Here is a 20999-nt window from a genome sequence, read left to right as displayed (position 1 = left end):
GATCTGCCCTTAACAGCTCTGTTCACCTTGCTTATTATTTATTTCTTTGAAAATAAATCCTTATGCAAAAGTCTTGAGAATTACTAGTCTGACAATAATTAAGCCAGAGTTTTCAAAGTGTGTAAGAAAAAAATAATTAATAGATCCTCTTAGATTTATCTCCCTCCCCTCCAACCTCACCCCGCCCCAGTGTCAACAGAGAGAAACTGCAACACTGCTATCCTGCTTTTTATTATACATTTCTCCCTTTCAGGTTAAGGATTTTCAGATTTCGAAATTAACAGAATAGGAAGCAAAAGTCAGACATTCAGAGTCAACTTTCCATTTGGCTTAAGGTCATTAAAAAACAAATAAATAACATTGTATCCTATATAAATAACCCCAAACTTACCACTCTGTCAATGACAGTTTCAAGTATATAGAGTCACATTCATAAAGGAACATCACCAAAACTACCTATATAATCTCTAGCAGTTAAATAACATTTTTTTAATCTGATTCTATGAGTAGACATCACATGATTGCTTCTATTGACCAATAAGAAAACCAGTAAGATCAGGTAAGCCACCCACCCATCTAAGTATATTTTCTTATTCTATTCCACTTTCCCGGCACAATCATTCTTAAAAAGCCAAATCAAGAAATCAGATTACCTAAAACAAAATCATGGGGTTTTTTTTTATAGTTTACAAATAAGAACCTTTTGTATATAACACGAGTGTTCAAAGCTTTATTGTATTTTTCTGGAAATTTTAAACATCGGGGCAGCTCAGATTCAAGATTACAAAAGTGAATTTGTTTCAGAGGAAGACAGACAAACACATGTCTGTCTACCAGGAAGAACTACTAATCACAGTCTCTCGAAACATGATGGACCATTTAGAAATACCCACCCTTTTGCTGTACTAATTGTAATCAAATAGAGCAACCTTAAAACTCATGACACAAATGTAAAAAAGGCTATTACCAGATTAATCTGCCCTTCACAATCAGTAGGAAATGTTTCCAATGCATTACTTAAACTTTCCTTTAGTAGAGTTCTAACTAAATGCTTGACATCCTTGGGTAGAGAGAGAGAGACAGGAGGATGAGCTGAGTGATTCTGAAAGCATTCCTTCAATTCAGACTAAATGGAAATCCACACCCATGCAATGTCAATGCCCCAACTCTACCAAACAACCCATTTTATTTGTCTCCCCCCACTAAAAAAAAGTGGGGGGAAGCCATCTAGTCATATATTACATATATTTGTCTAACCGGTAGAGCCCAGCTCATCTTTGTTAAATAACCTGGCTTCTTCTCAGCCAGAGAAGCTATATTCTTGGGCTACTTCTTTCTAGAATTCCTCACTGTTTATGTGTTCTCTGGTTCAACCTAGTTGTTAGGGGTCTGTAAACAATTTTACAATTCCCACATACAACATATGATATCTATTAGGGGGCGATGCCTCTTTTCACTTACCAATTCTGGATAAAGCAGTATTTCCTGGTGACAGAATGCTGCTGCTTCCGTTCGCTAAAACTCCCTCTTCGCAGCTTGATAAATCTGATTATAAAATGTCTTTGTTCCAGATCACACGAGGCACTTTTCTCCTGCGAAAGTTTTCTAAAGAGTTAACTGCATTTCATTCCTGTTACAAAACGAATAAGAAGAGGGGGTGGGGGGGAACAGGGAGTAAGTCCACACAAGTTCCTGGCAAAAAAAAAAAAAATTTTAGCTGCATTTTTCTGAGTTTAATCGGTAAGCTATATTAAAGTGACAGTTACCAGTTCGGGGAGCCAGAGTTTGATCAAGTCAGCCACAACCAGTGTGGTGTCTTCCACTGATGTGCGGACCCCAAAGAAGCAGTTACTTGGTCATGTATCACATGTGGCTGAATCACTGGACACCCGCCGCCACCCCCCCCCCACCTCTGCCCCTGCTGAGCCACACTTCAGACAGGAGGAGACTGGCTGGACAGCCGAAGCGGGACCTCTTATAGGGACCCGCCAACTAGGAGCTGACCAATCACAGGCAGCACCTAGTACCTAAGTCACGTGACAGGGCAGTCCCTATGACTGCAGGATTTCTGAATTACTGGGGTTACACAAAGGACACTCATTCAGGAAAAGGAAAAAAAAAAAAAAAAAGCCATAAGCCGAAACAGAAAACGCCCAGGCTGTGACAACTCCGGCTTTAGACCAGAGAACACCCGAGCTTCACAGACGGGGAGACAGAGCCACAACCAAGCCAGGATGGAAATCAGAAGAATGCCTGGCACATATTAAAAATTAATCCCAAAGCAGACGCTGAGTTTACAAACGCGCTTCAGCTATAAATATATTCCTCCTTCCTCTACAGTCTCCCCGACAATTTTGCATTCTAAACAGCTTTCTTTTAAAAGGCTCCAGGGAACCTCTGCAAAACTCCTGTAGGAAAACGTGTGAGGCACATTTAAGTCCCCTCTCTTCCCATCCCCTCAAAATATCCCTGAAGGAGATTCAAACTCTGCCACGGAAAAAAAGTTTCTTAACCAAAAGGCATTTCTTTCAAAATGGTTGGGTAACTCTGGCAAAATTCAACATGGTCATAACAACTTTGCAAATCTGAAATGGTAACTATCAAATTATATATATGTCTCCCCCTGGTCCCCGTGCTCACTCTCTTGTAATCATTTTAGACTGCTCACATCAAGAACGCTCTTATGAATGTACATGAGCCCCCCATGAAGTAGCGACCAATCTATTATTTTTATTTTACTACCTCCAATCTATTTCTTAAATATTTCTGTCCTAGGGAAAAAATTCAATTGTGAAAACCCCCTACCCTTTCTTTGCTGCCATCGCCCTCCCAACTCAAATGGTACTTACAAATGTTCTTTGTTTGGGTCTCTCGGTTTCTCTCCTTCCCTCGCCATCTGAAGCCCAAACATGGGCTCAGCTTCATCCTTCAAACCTAAGGGCCCGTTTTCGATCATGCAAGGAAGGCTGCAACAGCTCTTTCTCTGAGGCAAGCCCAGAACCCTGTGCTGCTTGCCATTCCCAATTTATGGAAGGAAGCGTATGTCAAACAAACCAGGTGATGACTCACACTGCCTCCCCCGGCCACATTTTCCCTAGAATGGGAGGGTAGCGTAAGTGCAGCCCATTTAGAAGTGACTCAGTTTTATTAGCCTGGTGACTACAGATAATCTGACAAGCTCACATTTTTCCTTTGTAACTTGTATATTATAGGATCCGAATGCACGTTCTAAAGGATTTCAAAGGACACGATCGCGTAAATGAGGAAGCTGCAAGACTATTTTTAAGGTATGGCAAAGCTCTGGCTCTGCTCCCAGATATTTCAAACTTCATAGTTACCCCCTGAAACTTTTTTTTAAAGATTTTATTTATTTATTTGACAGACAGAGATCACAAGTAGGCAGAGAAGCTGGCAGAGAGAGAGAGGAGGAAGCAGGCTTCCTGCTGAGCAGAGAGCCCGATGCAATGCTTGATCCCAGGACCCTGAGATCATGACCTGAGCCGAAGGCAGAAGTTTTAACCCACTGAGCCACCCACGCTCTCCCTGAAACTTTTTCTTAAAACTGAGGCAACCAAATGTCTGAGTTCATATAACAGAAATCAACAGATTTTATGCATTTAGGTCCACCAGAGGCTTTTCCCATGGGGGGACTCAGGCTCTTTCTGTCCTGAGGACTCAAGTTCAAGTCCAAGTCTGGGGCCCACGTGGCAGGTTCTTCAGGAAGTGGTCGGGAGCATGAGAGCCACATTGAGGCTTTCATTTTTGCATTTACAGCGATTCACATTCTAACCTGAGCTACTCACTCAAACACACACGTACGATACAACCACATCACGCACGCACACTTGCACCAAGCTTCAATCCCAACCTGCTATGAGCAGCACAAGAAAAACTTGAAAATCATCAAGTGTCATCTGTGAAAATTCCAATTAAATAAATGGGCAGGCCTAAAACTCTTCCTCTTCAGGAAAAAGTTTACTACCAAGATGGGATTGGCAAGACATGGAATAAATTGTTCCCAGGTATTACGCAGACAGGAAGAACGCAGTAATAAGAAGTGCAATTCCCCACACAAAAAATCTGGAAGGCTCGGCCTGAGCAGTTTCACTATAGTTATCTCTTTTCAGCATACTTCCTTTAACCTTGAGCAAAGTCAGCAACTGCCTGGACTAAGGCTTGGCATTTACTGTTGATTATGCCTTGAGGGGGAACTAATTTTGTTACTATATAGAAAATACATTCTATTTCTAGAATATATAGAACTGTGCAAATATCTGCTTTTCAAATTGGTAGATGAAGCCAGAGAGAAGAGCACACACACTGAAACAGCGAAAAATAGTTAATTCAGGAGCTGACTATTCGCTTTATAAAAGAATTCCCCGTAGGGTTTTCCTGGAATAAACCCTACATTAAATTTACATATAGAATTGACTTTCAGAAATTAAACTCACACACTACAATTAAGAAGTGTGTTTCCCAATTACACTTTTGAAGTCTTGGTATTTTAACTGTGCATACACAGTTCTTGTTCAGTTATTAAAACATATTCATACTTCAAAAGGGATGTATTAATCTAGCCACTAACTTTTTTTGAGTAAAATTTTATTGGCTTAAGGAAAGTTACCTTTGTACAATACAGAGAACATAAAATCCATAATTACATGGCTTTCACTGGAAATAAAAACAGACTATGAAAACAGAACGTTAATAAAAATCAAACACCTAAAACTTTGGCATCTAAAAAAATCTATAACATTTTAAAAGCTTGCAGTCAGACTTGCTGTGATTCGATTCCTGGCTCTGCCATGCCTAGCTGTGGTACCTGGGTTAAAAATATAATACATCTAAGTGCTGAGGACAGTGTCTGCCCGACAGATAATAATCACTACATAAAGGTTGTCTTTTTTTTTTCTTTTTCCTTCCTTCCTTCCTTCCCTCCATCCTCCTTCCTTTTTTTAGGGCATGGAGCCCAACACCGGGCCTGAACTCACAATCCTGAGATCAAGACCTGAGCTGAGTTCAAGAATCAGACACTTGGGTGTCTGGGTGGCTCAGCTGGTTGGGCAACTGCCTTTGGCTCAGGTCATGATCCTGGAGTCCTGGGATGGAGCCCCACAGCAGGCTCCCAACTCCATGGGGAGTCTGCTTCTCTCTCTGCCCTTCTCCCCTCTCATGCTCTCTCTCTCTCTAAAGAAAAAATAAGTTCTTAAAAAAAAAAAAAAAAAAGAACCAGACACTTAACTGAGTAAGGCAGGTACCCCTAAAGGTTGGCTTTTCTATTATCATTATCATGTAACCTCTACCCTTTGGCGGCTCTTTGAGCCATCATTTTAGAGTAATACACATGTTAGTCATTCCCCAAACCACATTTCTGCATGAGAAAAATAAAGTTCCGTAACTTTTTTTTTTTAAAGGATCACTTCTAACCTATTTTACCAAAGATGACAAACACCTAGCCAAGGCATATTTTGCTCCCAAAGTTTCAGTAGTTTACAATACTCCCCTGATTTTACACTTGACATCTGTTTGGGTCTTTCTGCCCAAACTTCTCAGAATTTCCAAAATCCCATACAGAACCAAGTCAGGGCCAGCCAGGGAAGACATTCAAAATGAACTTTCATTCCAGTCGGCCCAGATGGGTCAAGACATGGAAACTCAGCCAGAAAAGGTGAATGGGGCAAAGACCAAGGTGAGCACGAGGGCTCTGTCCCGGAGGAGGGGGGCATGGGGTCTGCAAACAGAGGTGTGAGGAATTGGGTCCAGGCTCTGGAAAAAGTACCTGAGATCAAAAACTAATATTACAAGTTGGCTAACAGAATTTAAACAGAATTTAAATTTTTTAAAAAAGTACCCAAGACCCACTGTTTATTCTCTTTACAGGGCCACAGGACATAAAACTTTACAATAGCTACCCTAAGGGAAAAGCATGGAATGGAGGGTGCGAAGGGGTTACAAAACAGCAACAACAAAACAAAAACAACCTCAGCGTGCATTTTATCCTATGTGGTCGGTCTTTCATTAAGAAATTTCATGTCTTAAAAGGAGAAAACTACATGGATTTCCATACGAAAACTATATGAAGAAATTCAAGCATCCCAAAACCCTAACAAAAGCTAATCGTTTCCAGCCATCATCTAACATATTTGAAGAATGATAAAAAGGACAGCAACCAGATATTTCAGAGGTTCAGGTGAACTTTATAGATATGGAACTCTCCAAAGCCAGTGAGCTCAACACTGCTCTGGGGGATACAAGAAGTAATTCCACGTTTTGTCCAAGGGCGAGCAACTGCTCCAACTTGTCTTTACCCAGGCAATGTTTGAGACAGATGGTAACGTAAGGGGAGCAGGGGAGGAGCCAGCAAAACAGAGAGAAGGTGGTTAGGATTACAAATGAAGAGTCTGGGGGGCGTAAAGGTTTGATGTTGTTCCCCTGTGTGTCGGTTCCAAGATGCACAGAGACCTGATTCAACAGTTCAGTGAAAGACCGGTTTGGAGCTCCATCAGAGAACTCCCTGTCGGCTACCACTCCTGTCCCCAGGCAATCGCTAAAATACCAAATGATCCAACTGGGTCAGGTTCCCACAAACCAGAACTACAGGTCAGGATGCAAACAACCTGGGTCCCAGGACAGGCTCTGGGACTATCACCTGTGGGGACGTGGGAAAGTCACCTCATTTCACACCAAGGCTTCTGTTTCATCTGGAGAATGGGAATAAATGAGAAAACCCCTGGGGAATGAACAGATACTGCTGCCCCAATAATATTTGTCACGACAAAGGGTGAACGGCCATCCCTAGTTACCAATCTTACAACTCGCACGGGCAGGAAACCCCACAATCTGAGGCCTCCAAGTCACACTGGTCTTTTGGAGGTAGAAGGCTGCAAAGCAATGTTATCACCTATGTGTTACAATGATCCAAAATCTTTGAGCAGCTGCTAGATTCATTCTCTGATTAGAACAAAGTACCCTTTGAGATCAGATGGCTACCTTTGCATACCGCCTGTGTGAGAATCCCAGTATTACAGAATAGAAACCTGCCTGAGTGGGAATGCCTGGGTGGCTCACTTGGTAGAGCATCTGCCTTCTTCCCAGGTCATGATCGTGAGGTCCTAGGATCGAGTCCCAGGTCCCGCTCCCTGCTCAGTGGGGAGCCTGGTTCTCCCTCCCTCTCTCTCTTCCAAATAAATAAAAAAGAAAGAAAGAAAGAAAGAAAGACAAACCTGTCCACCTGGCTATCTATGTATGTACACACCTCTACAACACACACACAGACTCAACCTACACTTATATAAGACAATCTGAGCATTTCTCCAGGAGAGTTTGCTTCTCTGTTCCATGCTTTTCATGTTATATAAGCAGCCACTGTGCCCATCTCCCTGCAGAGATGTTCAGATCTAAGCCGTGTATACTTTGCTCCGAAAAGTTTTTTTTATTAGTTGTCTTCTTTCCCCACCCATTGTAAAGAACGAACTGACTCAGTTTTCTGATGGCAACGCCACTGGGTGGGAGTGAGTACGGGGGTGGCAGGGTGGGAGAAAGCGAGGGTGAGGAGGAGGTGGAGGAGGGGGGCAGGAGCCAAGAGCTGAATCACAGCCATGTGAGTAATCGGAGGCTTGCTTTTTTTCTTCCTAAGGGTATGAATCAAATTAAGCTTGTTTTGCTGTGGATGAAGGAAGAGGAATATAATAGCGTGAATCAGAGCAATTATCAAATATGCGGTGCTCACTAAAAATTAATTACAACCACTGCCTTCTCTCGCACGCCTGCCAGAAGATGCCGGGAGAGCTTTTGTTAATCAATAGAACTCTTTACAAAAATTCTTAAGAGTTTGAACTTGCGTCTCACCCTCTTCCCTTTAAAAATTTCCTTTTACACATGAATTTCAGAAACAGGAATTATTTCGGAGTTGCTGTCAGATAATCTTTGGCCCTTGGAGACAAGTGGGAAAACAACGAGGCTAATGCTGGGTAGCGACCAGGTTCCACACTATCTTGCCGTGAGTACTGGAAGCAAAACACTGAGTTTATGAAAACAATGGCTCAGAAATGAGTTTCACCTCTCCAGAGCGTTCCAAGGGGAATGCTGCGTACAACAACAAAGCCTTGGGGGGGGAAACATGGGCATTCTTTCAGAGTAGTCGTCGGCGAGAAGAAAGTTGCTGGACAAAATGTTTGAGCTTCCTTATGCTGAAATACGTAGATCCCCATCGTTTTAAGAATTTACAGGGAGTCTTATTGAGAGAACGATGGATCAAAACCTATGAAGTCAGTTTTTTTGGAATGTACATAAAGAACAAGAAAACGGCTCACTTACTCGCAGTCAGGGTACAGCTCCCACCAGATTTCTATAGAAAGGCACTTCCTTTTATGCCGTATTTTTAAATCCGATCTATTTAGCAATTCGTGGAATCTAAAGATTACCATGGGGACAAAATGGCTATCTAAAGAGAAAGGCACGATATGTCTATTTAGCTATAGATAGTCTATAGATAGGCAAGCAGCCCCCAACGATTTTAGTACCCCTACAGAATATTCCACACCCAGGAGCTCGAGGACTATAGTCTTCATCACAATGTCCCGTACTTCAAATTCATTTCTATTTACGAGACCATGTCTTCTGTGCCAGCACAATCTTTATGGGGAGGGGTCTCCAAATAAATTATTTCAAGAGCACTCTGAACAAGCAAGAGCTTTTAACTTTTCCATGCCTCTCTGCTCCTCAATTTGACAACTGTAATCCGTAACGACAGCTCTTCAGGGATGCCAAGTTTGTAGGCCCAGGCTTACACACTTCCAAATCTGCCATATGATGTTAATGTTTTAGAGATTTTAGTCAAGATCTATTTACATAATCTAGAAAGATTTATCAATAGTAGGTTCACGTAAAATGAGCCAGATGTGAGGGGCACCTGAGGAAAGTGCTTGAAGGGCGCCTGGGTGGCTCAGTGGGTTAAGCATCTGCCTTTGGCTCAGGTCATGATCCCAGGGTCCTGGGATCGAGCCTCACATCAGGGTCCCTGCTCAACAGGGAATCTGCTTTTCCCTCTCCCTTTCCCTCTCCCTCTGCCTCTGCCTCTGTCCCTCCCCACTGCTCCTGCTCTCTTCGCTTACTCGCTCTCTCTCAAATAAATAAAAATCTAAAAAACAATGAGCCAGATGTGTTTTCAGACTAGGTAACTTGGCGATCTCCACCCCAGCTCTCCAGATCCCTGCTCCCTGAACACACATTAATGATACTGCTGTATCTGACTTCCCACATTTCAAGCCAGTATCTCCCTACTTAGACCATCTAGTTCCTCAAGCAGTAGAAATCTTCCCAAACCTGATTTTGTCACATCCTGATCTGTCTTTATGACCAGGGGCTAGAAGGGACCAGAAATTTTCTATTCATATTTTAGTTCTTTCTCTTTTTTTAACCATTCTAAACACTATTTGCAGGGAAGACTCTGAAAAATAGGTCTTTTTTATTCCCAGAATTTGAGTCCCCTACAAAGAGTCCTTGGGAGTACTTTGGGTGGGGTTTTGCTGCCCCCCCCCAACAACATACCAAATATTTGGAGGTGGCAGTGGGGAGTGGGGAGGATAACATTTTGATGTTTTGACAAATGGGAAGAACCAGAATTTTCCAAGGCATATCTGATGCTTCACGCAGAAGCATTGAAGACCTGACAAGTCAGTCACAAACTATGCTCAGGTGACCTGGTTCCCACTGAGCAATAGTGTGGAAGAACTAAAAATAGCAATATTTTAGAGGCCAGGCATCCAGGAAGATGTGGTGGTGTTGGTGGGGCGGAGGTACTGCGGAGGGGACTTGGCTGGAAGACAGGAGTAATGGGGCTGTCACAATGTAGACCACACCACAGAAGTCTGGCTTATCAGAGGGAATAAATAATAGGAATGGGAAAGAGAAATAAGAAAAGGAAGGAATGATTTCATTAAAAAAAAAAAAATAGGATCTAGGGGCGCCTAGGTGGCTCAGTCACTTAAGCATCTGCCTTGGGCTCAGGTCATAATCTCAGGGTCCTAGGATTGAGCCCCACATCGGGCTCTCTCTCTGCTCAGTGGGGAAGTTTGAGTGGGGAGAACTCTGTGCTCTCTCCCCACCCAAATAAAAAATATTTAACAAAAAAAAAAAAGTAAAAAAAAAAATATGATCTTAATGGTGAGCTTTTTGTCCCAAGTCCTCTTTATTGTTATTTTTCCTATACTGTATCTCTCCATTTGCTCCCTAATGAATATACCTGATCCATCATTATCCTCTCTCCAGGATGTGGCCAAGCAACCTGTGGAGAAGCAGCCTGCAAGGTAGTGAGGGGGGCTCAGGTACCCCGGGATTAAAGGGTCTGGATGTATTTAAGCAGAGGGAAGGCAGGAAAGCACAGAGATGCAGGACTATTGTCTGACATGTGGGTCAGAAAAGTCCCATCATGTGGAGAGTGGACCAAGGCCCTTAGGAAGAGCCGGACTAGGAACCTGGCGAGGTGATAAAGGGGACGTCACCCTAGCAAAGGAGTGGGGCTGAACTTCAGACCCTTCTGACTCTGATTCTAGAACTCGAGTTTTATAGAGCATTTTCAATCATTCTAAAACAATTTCCCTGAAAGAAAGCCTGTGCCGCAGCAAAAACAGATCGATGCAGAGTTTCTCTGTTGGAGGAATAGATTGCAAATTAATTTAACTGGATTATTTCCTCTGTGATGGGACAGTCAATATGTGAATCCCCTGCGGCGTGTCTGTCTCTGATCTCACCTCCTGTGACCGGGAACCCTGTACCGTAAACCGGCTGGTTGTACCATATGACAAAATGACCATTCCTCTCAATTCCTACCCTAATGGGTCATCGGAAGAAAACAAGATGACCCATTAACAGCCGCATCTTACATAAGACGTCATCATGGGAGAGAGCCAGGTGATGGCTCCGCAAGCCCGCTCCATACAATTTGTGTGACTTCTTAGGAGCCTGTAATTATTTATTTTAAAGACTTTATTTATTTATTTGACAGAGAGAGAGACAGCGAGAGAGGGAACACAAGCAGGGGGAGTGGGAGAAGGAGAAGCAGGTTTCCCACTGATCAGGGAGCCCGAAGCAGGACTTGATCCCAGGACCCTAGGATCAGGACCCGAGCCGAAGGCAGCCCCTTAAACGACTGAGCCACCCAAGTGCCCCAACCTGTAATTATTTCAAGAGAAAGAGTTCAATAACAAAACCTGCAGCTGTCTGAAAAACGTATCTTCAACCCATCATAGCAAACCAAAGTCCAAACTCATTTTTGGATAATTACTACCAATGGTGTTAGTCGTGCTCAATACCAGAGAAACATTCCATAAGAAAGCCAATACCGTCACTCAACTACAGTAGCCTATGCATTAAGTATGCACTGATTTAAGACACACTGGAATCTCAAAGACAAAAATAAACTAACTAACTTTAGAAATAACTAAGATTTACAAACTTGAGTTTTAGAATTCTAAGATGTAGAAAAGAGACCCACTCTATTTCACCCAATCTGAAACACCACGGATTTTAAGACACTGCCTTCTTTTATGTACTGTTAGGAAAAGAAACAAACTTGGCCAATTAACCAGGACATGATGGCTCAAAGGCAGTCCTAGTGGTGGTCAGACGAGATTCTCATTTCAATGGCCTGAGAGATGGGCTATTTCTCCTGCCTTCAGCTGTGTTACTTGGCACAGGACCGTCAAGTCCTTCTCAGTGGCAAATAAAACAGTTTCAACTCCTTGTATTTTCCTAGTCACTGCTTTAGAAGAAAACACGGGCTTTTGGTCATTTCTCCAACAATAACCCCCTAGCTCTAAGACATATTCTATAGAATACATCCTAGGTCATAGATTCTTTATGTCCTCTTCCGGCCTCAGCAAATCCTCATTTCCTGCAGCTTACTTCTAACTACCTTGTCCAGGTAATTCCTCATTCATTCCAACATTTCTTTTTACTGAGTACATCTAACTTCTAGGTACCAAGCTGTTCAGGGGATCCAGCAATTAACAAGAGACAAAATATTTGCCCTCATGGAGTTTCCAGACAAGAAGGGAAAGACACATCATCAAATAAATGCAAAGTAAGCTATCTAGTGATGAGGTCTCTGGCAGGATGGAGCAACCAAGCAATCCTGGGAGGCAGATGGGGGAAAATCAGGGGTGGCTGTTCTTTTGCTTGGAGTAATCAGGGAAGTAAGGCCCCTCTGATCAAGGAGGCATTTAAGCCAAGTCGTGAAGGAAGGCACAAAGCAGGCTCTGGAAAGATCTGGGCAACAGGTGAGAGGTGATGAGGCAGAGGCGCAGGGGCAAGGTAGGTAGGAGCATACCTGATCAGTTACGGGGATAGCAAAGAGGCCACTGTCGCTATAGCAAGCAGAATGGGAAAGGGAGAAAAAGAAAGGACATGGCAATAATTAGGTTGAGCAGGGATGGAGGGAGCAGATCCCACAGGGCATCATCTCTCAAGGACTGTGGTCGGTATTCCAAGAGAAGTTAACAAACGGGTTGGAGTGGAAGTTAACAAACGCTATGGGGCTCCTGATCTGGAGAGTGGAACCATATAAAAGGATAACTCCTGAGGCGAGGGAGGGACAAAGGGCCTAGCTGATGAATCCAAATGAGAGGACAGTGACCTGGCCCAGGTGGTATCAGCAGAAACAAAGGTGACCAGTCAGATCGGGGATATATTATCAAGGTAGAGCAGACAAAACTTGCTGAGGTGGGGTAAGCCAAAGAGAAGACTCAATGGGGACCCCAGGGTTTCTGGCCTGGGCAATGGGAAACATGAAGCTCCTCTTTCCCAAGTTGGGACAGGCTGGGTATGGCAGGAGTGGGGAGGTATGCAGAGGGGAATGAAGAGCTGGGTTTTCGACATGTTAGCCTAGAGATGCCAAAGAGACATCCAAGCGGAGATGAAGCTGAAATTGAGCAGAGGGTTGTGAGATGAAATCATCAGCGTTTAAGTGGTATTTAAAGCCAAGGGATTAATTTGACTTTGGGAGTGAGGACAGATAGAGAAAGGGCAGGAGGGCCGAGGCAGTTGAATATGAAGAGGTTGGGGCACTGCCAGGAGGAATCAGCAAAGGAGACTGGCAAGGAACAACCTCGGATAGGCAGAGCACGAAGTGTCCTGTAGAGGAAGCCAAGGGAAGAAAATGATTTCAAGGAAAAGGGTAGGAGTAGCTGGGTCAAATCCTGTCTGAAGGCTCAATAAGATAAGGACTAAGACCTCAGCACTGGATTTGGAATGCGGAGCTCTGGGGCATTCTTGACAGGAGACCTTGTGGAGGCTAGGGGTGGGGGGCGTGGGAGGTGAAAACAATGGAATCAAACAGTGCAGTGAAAACAATGGAGCACGGGAGGAAATGTGTTTGAAATGTATTTGATGCCAAGACAAGGCACAGTAGCTGGAAGGGAATGTGGATAGGAGAAATGGATGATGCTGGGGAAGATACAGGTAACTGCAGGAGCTTCAGTTAGAAGACAGATGATAGGAACCCAGCTGGCCATGGAGACGGTGGCCTCTGGTGAGGCAGTAGAGGAAAACCACTCCATGAGCATCCATGGAGGTAATGCGCTTAGGTCCAGAGGCAGGAATGTGTGGAAGGTCTAATTTCTATGTTTTACATCCTTGAAGACCTTCTTTTTTATCTCTCTTAGTTGTTGCTGTTGCCACACTGGATATAGTAAGTCTGAAGTCCTGATCCAGACATTTTTTAAAGTAACTGAAGAAACACAGGGCTCCTGGCTGGCTCGGTCACTGGAGTGTGCAACTCTTGCTCTCGGGATTGTGGGTTTAAGCCCCAGACTGGGTGCAGAGATCACTAAAAAGAATTTTTGGTGGGGAGCGCCTGGGTGGCTTAGTCAAGCGAGCATCCAACTACTGATTCCGGCTCCAGTCCCGATCTCAGGGTTTTAAGATCAAGCCCAGCATTGATTGGGCTATGTGCTCAACAAGGAGTCTGCTTAGAGCCTGATCTCTCTCTCTCTCTCTCCCTGTCCCTCCCACCCCCCCTCACTCACTGGTGCTCCCTCTGCCTCTCAAAATAAATAAATAAATCTTTTAAAAAGGTTTTAATTAAAAGTTAATAAAAAATTAAGAAAAAATAAAGAAAAGTAACTAAAGAAACAGATTTTTAAAAAGAAAGAAAGAAAGGAAGGAACAGAAAAGATTTTATTTGCCACCCAGAGTGATGTGTGGCTATATATTGAATTATCTGGCAAACGTTAAGCCACAAGCATTAAAAAGAGCTGTGGGTAATGAATCACTTTGGCTTCTTGTTTACATAGCTAAGAAACACAATGAATGAAAAGTAAAGAGCATCACTACCAAATAATACTGCAAAGACACGGCAGCCAAGTTCAGTATCAGTGTCTTTTGTATCTTAGTCACATTGTTTGAAAACACTACAACTACAGCATGGGATCACGACACAAGCCTCAGCTCGAATATCTCTCTAGTCGGACACTGGACACTCCAGTCAGAGAGGTCACTCTCTGTGGGGCATCTCTCAGAAGTGGATGAGTTGGGGGTCATTGGGCAGAGTCTATCCATAGCCACAGTCATGAGGCTGGCCAAGTTCTTGCTAACTGAAGATGTAAAACCCAACAATTGAGCCTCTTCCATTCTAGAGAAATTCGTTACCTGGAACTGACATAAAAATTAGTCACGCGGTGGCTGTGAAAAGCAGCACCAAAATCCGAACCGTTATTAATGACACAAAACAAATCAATTGCCCTGGCTTAGTTTACTCCACAGGCAGACAGCAGAGTAAGGTCAAGAGCACAGGTTCAGGGTCAAATCCCAGCCTCACCATTTAGGAACCAACTTTAAGCAACTTACTGAACATCCCCGTGCTGGTTTTCTCGTCTGTAAAATGGAGGAAGGTAACAGAATCTATTTCATAGAGTTACCAAGAGGATAAAGAAAATTGCTCTATGTGATAATTATTATAAAGTCATATTCTCCACCCTGGAATTTGAAACTCACCACCAAAAAAAAAAAAAAAATTTACACAGACTAGAAAGAGGGAAAAAAAAATTACACAGAAGTAGCAGGAGGACCCTCTAGGAAATTCACCAAACCAGGGACTCAGCATGTCATGTATCCCTGGCATGTCAATTGTACTCCAAAATTAGAGGATGGTAAATAATGGGATTCACAAAGATAATTTTCAGTTGTTTTAACCCAAATGCATAGACATCTAATGCAGACTACAATACAAAATTCACATTTTAGGGCCGGGTGGAGACTTAAGATAAATGGTATGTGTGCACTGGCATAAAGCACTGTTTGCTGAGTCAGGGACGAGAGATCTAGAACCTATGGGAAATCGTGCTGTGAGGACTCGCCCATATTTAATCCCTAAAACTAGAAGCAGTCCTAAAAGCGGCCGCTGACCACGGAAGGTTAAGTAAATAGGATATGGTGGGGTTAAGCAAGGAAACCAGGACTCCCGAGTTCCCAAGTGCCAGTCAGTCATCCCTCCACCTTGCACGGGGATGTGGGGTCTCCCCTCGTGGGTATCAGTTGCCCTGTTGGAAAGGCCATGTTGTAAGGATGGTGTTTCTCAGCAGGGAGAGTCCGGGTGTCTCCAGGGCATTTCTGAGAGGGCTGTGGTCTCCATCTTGAATGCTATCCAAGTGTCCAGCCCTCCCTGCACCCCTCACCGTCAGGTGGTTCGAGGCTCCCAGGCTTGTTCCAACCAGGTCTGTCACCACCTGTCCCTCACTTTCAGCCCCAGACTTAATGAGACAGAACCGGACGGAAAGGGGAAATGTCAAGAGAGGACGGTATGGATGGCTTCCATATTCAAAACTATACAAATTTTAAGAGGAGCAAGGAATGCATGTGCCCTCAGAAGAGTCTTTTGGGCTATTAAAATTTAAATTGGTATCACCTGTAAACTCTGTGCGCTAACAGTCGGGAACGGGATACTGATTTGATTGTGCAACGAATATTTATTCCTTAACCTTACTTGGCACAGTCCCAGGCTGGGCTCTGGGCATGGAGAAACACAACAGGACAGAGACCCCGCCCTCCAGAATTCAAGATGCCATTACAGAGACCAGATAGGAAGATCAGGAAAGACAATGAATTAATAAATTATTCTCAATTAATGAAAGAGACAATACCTTGAGCTTTGCAACACTTTCTGCAAAGGAAATTTACAAGAAAGCCCAAAATGCAAAAACAGAACAAACCAAGTGATCAAGTAAGGAGAGCCCATGTAGGCAGCTCTATTCTCTGCGGCCCCTAGCCTTGAAGCCCAACAGTGCCCAGCCTTCAGAACACTCCAGAAGGAGAGGCAGGTGTGCTTTCAAAGGTGAGCAGCACTGAAGAGCAGGTTAAAAGGGGGGGGGGGGGGGAAGGCTAGGCAGGAAGAGCCACAAAGACAGACAACTGTGTAGGACCAGATAACCTGGCACCACAATATCCCCCTTCTGATGCAAATTCTAATCCTGAACACTGGTGAGAGTGGTAGGACAGCAACCTGGGCAGGGCAGGATGAAGGGCAGAGCTCAAGAGCATTGCCGACTGGCAGAGAGAACCCACTGGGAGCCACATGTCCCATTTCAACCTGGCCTCCTGTCCTGCCTCTCACCCAAGGCTCCCTATGTCACAGGGGGATTGCAGTGAAGGGAGGCACATAAAGATGGGGTTCGCAATCACAGAGGCCCCCCTCCCAAGAGCTAACATACTGAATACAATGAAAGAGTTGGTAAGCCTGTGCTTACCACGGTAGGGATTTCACAATACCACCCCCTCACTTCTCTGACATTTATGCCATGTGGAAATATAGTCCCAAGGGGCCAAGTTTCCCAATGTTTCACGAGGGGGAAAAACACTGCAGCACTTACAGCGTTGTGTGGGCCAAAGAGAACATACCAACGGGCCGGTGGGCACTCCTACATTAGAAGAGGGGTCTGAGTCTGTCTTGCCTACTACACCAGCCCCAGCATCTTGCCCACAGTCTAACATTAGTACATCATGTGTCCAATATGTATTGCTTAAATGAGTATGTGAGAGCCAAGTTTTGGTCTCGGTAGCAAACTGTAAGCCAACTTCTTTGCCTCTCCTCCTTTAGAGAAAGGCTGCAGTTTGGGGGAAGTAGATGGGGTAGCAGGTTCTAAGTAAAGGGAAATCTATGTAGAACTTACTCACAAAGTCACTATTAACACAAAATCGTTATCACTAAGTCAATGGGGGAGTGCACTGCAATTCTCTATCAGGCTGGTAGGTGGCGCTTCCTCTGTCTCCAGGCTCAGAAAGCGGGGAGGACCAGGGCTCTGAGTCTTTGCCCTTCAGAGTGCCCTGGTCCTTATCAGAAAAACTAAGAGACACACATGCATACGCATGGGGTTGCTAGGAACATCTCTTGAACAAATAGAACAAAATGGATTTCTAAGGTTTTTAAGATGGATCCCCAAGTCACTGTCCTCAGTAGCTCTGGCTGGACTTGACTATGATGTTTGAGTAATCAGTGAGTTTCAAGAAACACCAGGGAATAGTTCTACCTAAGGGGTATCCCATACATCAAAATGAAACAACTCTTACAACATAATGAGGAATTGGCTCCAGAAATGTAAGCACCAAAGGAAGACACCTAATCAGAGCTTCAGGGCAAAGACCAAAGTGTCCCAGAAATTAGCAGGTCCTAGGAATGCCAGGACTGAAGAAATTCCTGATCATCTTGCTAAGAGCATTGAAGACTTTGGCGATGGTACCACATCTAGTCTAGGAACATAATACCATTGCTCAGAGCAACAGAAAGATCAGGCCAATTTTCAGGGGAAACGAAAAAAACTGGGGCTGAAGAGGATAAGCTACAGATGGGTTTCCTTGGAAAAGTTGGTAGAGCATATGACTCTTGATCTCAGGGTTGGGAGTTCAAGTCCTACATTGGGTGGGACTTATTATTTATTAATAAAATAAACTTTTTTTTTAAGTCGCTTTTGAAAATGCCCCCCCCCCAAAAGAAAGCAAGCCTGGCCTAGGTGGGTCAAGACTCACTAGTCACAGCTAAGGAACTTTGATCACCTTTCAAACACGCACACCTATTCCCTTCATCTTCCACTAACCAAAGACAAATCCTGAACTGATCCCATACCAGGCCTGCCTTTGCACTTGGCCTCGAAGTATATTCAGATCTTCCCCCTGACCTTTTAAGAACACCAAAGGTAGTGCTGGAACAAGAAACACTTTTATCTATTTCTGCTGATCTTTAAAAAATATATACTTCTATTATGGAACTTCTTAAAAGCATGCACAAAAGTTGAGAGAACAGCATAATGAACTTCACTTATCTTTAACTGGCTTCGAGGTTTATCTTTGCCAATCTTGCTGGCCACCATTTTTTCTCCTCCCTCATTCTAATAGTTAACAAACTTGGTATTAGAGGGCAAGGGCCTCCCTCAGAGCCACCCTGTTAGAAGCAGATAAAAGGTTAGAACTCATGCCAAGTTTCTAAAAAACTGGAAAAGGTTCTTTGAGAGATTAAAACTGAGGAGAAACAAAGAAGAAAACAGTCCCTGAGTAAAAATCACTTAGGCTTTTAAGTAGATTCTGTCTCACTCAGTAAGTTTAAAAAAAAATCAGTAGGAAAAATGAATAAAGAGCAATATTAATATGTAAGTCTTTTCATGTCCAAGGGTATATCTTTTAAATATTGTGGAGGTTTTTTTAAGGCTTGTTTATTTATTTGAGACAGATTGAGGGGGAGGAAGAAGGGGAAGAGGTAGACAACGCAACTCAAGCAGACTCCTTGCTGAGCGAGGAGCTCCACCCAGGGCATAAGGAGGTAAGCAGAGGCTTGATTTCAGGACCCTGATCATGATCTGACCTGAAATCAAGAGTGAGATGCTCAAATGACTGAGCCACCCAGGCGCCCCTAAATATCGTTTTAAATAATGAGGCTGTTTTGCATTTTCCTGTGGAATCTGAATTGTTAGCAGGCAAAAGGTTAATATTCAGTCAACCACAACAACAAAGGCCTATGATTCCATGTTCAGTGATTTTTTAAAATGGTAATATAGGGGGGTCTCTATTTTTTTCCAAATGGACTGTTAATGTCTATAACTGAGAAGACCATTTTACTTGTGTGTTATTTTATTCCCATATACACCTCTGTTTGGATAGAAAGTGGAGGAATCTTTTTACAATATTATCTGAAGAGGGTGGAGATACTTCCTTTTCAGGTAATTAAGCACACTTCCTGCGCTCTTCTCCCAGGACTATGATAAATGGTTTTATTTTATAAAAGCAACAGACTAGAATGTTCTATCTGCTGTTCCCTCTACCTTTCAATTCAGGCTAAATCCTATCCTTCTCTCTCTACTGCATCCCCAGTGCCTAAAGAACTCTCACCTTGCTAGGTGCTCAAATACATTTCCGACATGCAGAAAGGACCCCTGGGTGGGGTGTATTTGACACTTCCCATTCTTCACAAACCTTCCATTTCTTGGCCTCCAGCTTTCTTCTCTTGCCTTAGTCCCATTCTATCTCTTCATTGATTTTAGTGTTCTGGCATTTTAAACAGCAGTAAGTGTTCCAGAATGTCTAAGAATGATGGACTGCGCCAGACACTATGGGTACATTAGCTTTTACAAATCTATGACCACTTGGAATGCTGAAGAAAGGATGGCAGATGGGAGCCCAAGACCCCTGAACAGCTGAGGTCTTGCAACTCCATCTCCAGATCTCCAGGCACAAGCTAAACATTGATATACAGAATTTATTTTTTTAAAGAATTTATTTATTTATATGACAGAGAGAGAGAGATCACAAGTAGGCAGAGAGGCAGGCAGAGAGAGAGGGGAAAGCAGGCTCCCTGCTGAGCAGAGAGCCCGATGCCAGACTCCATCCCAGGACCCTGAGATCATGACCTGAGCCGAAGGCAGAGGCTTTAACCCACTGAGCCACTCAGGCGCCCGATATATAGAATTGAGACGTACCCAGCTGGCTCAGTCGGAAGAGCATGCGACTCCAGATCTCAGGGCCGTGAGTTCGAGCCCCAAACTGGGTATAGAGAGGACTAAAAATAAATGAATAAACAAATTTCAAAAAAAAATTCTTTTCAGTTGAACTGCATTGTTTTCTTAACAAGAACCACATACTCATGCCACCTGATGCTAACAAAGCCAGATTCTTATAGTGCATTATATTCTGACTTTGTGACCCTACTATTTCTTATGCTTGGTATTGACCTAAGCAATGCTCACACCCTCTAGCACTCCTGACTGCTTGATGGTATCTGAGTCTCAGGGGCAATATAATTGCAGGCTCCAAATACCCAGGACAAAAGAATACTTCACGCTGAATGGTCACCGGCTAATTATTACCTCTATGGTGAAGAGATCAAGTAGAAGTAGAAACCATTATTATAATGGAGGAAATTGGGACTGGAGAAAAAGAAGTGTATCCTGAAAATGAAAACCGAAAAAATATTTGGAGCCCAGAAATCACAAGCAAATCCTTTTGTTATTAGTAAGCTAGAGTATCTACTTCGTGAGAGTAGAACTATCTAGAAATAATCTTTAGATAGAGTTATTTGCTAAGATGGAGGAATTCCAGCTAAAATGTCTTCCATACATCTCTGTGAAGAAGGGAGGACTTGGCTTTCACGGCTATTCTCTATGTTAATTTTAAGTCAAGGTTGCTTAACATCAGCACTATTGACATTTGGAACCAAATCATTTGTTGTTGAGGGGATGGGGAGGGCTGTCCTGTGCACTGCAGGATATTTAGCAGCATTCCTGGTCTCCGCCACCCATTAGATGCCAACAGCATTTCCACACGCCGCCCCCATCACAGCTGCAAATACTACCAAATGTCCACTGGGGACAAAGTCATCCTCAGTTGAGAACTCTATTCCCCAAACACACCTATCTGTGCAGCTTCTCCCTCCCTCCCTCCCTCTCTCTTTCTCATCATTCTTGACCCAGCCAAAGCCACACCAATCAACCTGTTCATAAACTTTCTTTCCACTCTGCAAACTG

The 20999-nt window shown here is 43.5% G+C and overlaps 1 long non-coding RNA gene across 1 annotated transcript in view; it reads right to left on the bottom strand.

Moving 5' to 3' along the window:
* Nucleotides 1–20999, bottom strand: part of LOC309856734 — a 106652-nt gene that overhangs the window by 22690 nt on the left and 62963 nt on the right. The window contains exon 5 of the long non-coding RNA XR_014307330.1: nucleotides 1462–1630. This is a non-coding gene — a long non-coding RNA (uncharacterized lncRNA). The remainder of the gene's footprint in view (nucleotides 1–1461; nucleotides 1631–20999) is intronic.

The sequence above is a fragment of the Mustela nivalis genome (genome assembly GCF_964662115.1).
Source record: "Mustela nivalis genome assembly, chromosome: X".
Lineage (NCBI taxonomy): Eukaryota > Metazoa > Chordata > Mammalia > Carnivora > Mustelidae > Mustela > Mustela nivalis.
Note: the sequence above shows the minus strand (reverse complement) of the source record. Positions and strands in the feature narration are given on the sequence as shown.